This window comes from Arachis ipaensis, chromosome B02, assembly GCF_000816755.2.
Source record: "Arachis ipaensis cultivar K30076 chromosome B02, Araip1.1, whole genome shotgun sequence".
Lineage (NCBI taxonomy): Eukaryota > Viridiplantae > Streptophyta > Magnoliopsida > Fabales > Fabaceae > Arachis > Arachis ipaensis.
In genome coordinates, this window is record NC_029786.2 from 47,124,427 (window position 1) to 47,124,997 (window position 571).

Here is a 571-nt window from a genome sequence, read left to right on the forward strand (position 1 = left end):
AGCACGGTCCTCCGTGCTAGTGGCAATGCACAAGGGGCGATCGGGACCAGAACTTCCACTATCTCCATCATGAGTGTCATCTTCACTTAGGTTCTAGTGGAGGTGGAGATCTCCGGCTCCTCCATAGGTGGTGTCACAAAACTCAAAAGCTTCTTCACATAAGCAAATTGGCGTTGGTTGTGCCGTTCGTATCGGTCCATCTTCCTATGGAGGGCTACAAGCATTTGGTTGGACGATCCTTGGGATATAGAAGAGGTGGAAGGGATGTCCGAAGGATTAGCTATGGCAAGGTTTCCGGTCGTTGTAGTATAGTGGTGAGTATTCCCGCCTGTCACGCAGGTGACCCGGGTTCGATCCCCGGCAACGGCGCCATTTTGATGAACTATATTTTGTCAGTATAGAATTCTCTAAGGGAATTATGTCGTGAGTATAGCTATAAACCAACAAACTATAGCACATTAAACAAAGAAAGTGTGTCCACAATTCAAATCATTAACTGAGAGTATTAGTCTCAAGTCGTTCTCCATAGGAGTTGCCCTAAGGTACACATCGTTGATTAGGAATCTCTTGG

At 46.4% G+C, this 571-nt stretch overlaps 1 non-coding gene across 1 annotated transcript; it reads left to right on the top strand.

Moving 5' to 3' along the window:
- Positions 298-369, top strand: TRNAD-GUC. Its single transcript has one exon. It is a non-coding gene; the product is annotated as a tRNA-Asp (tRNA).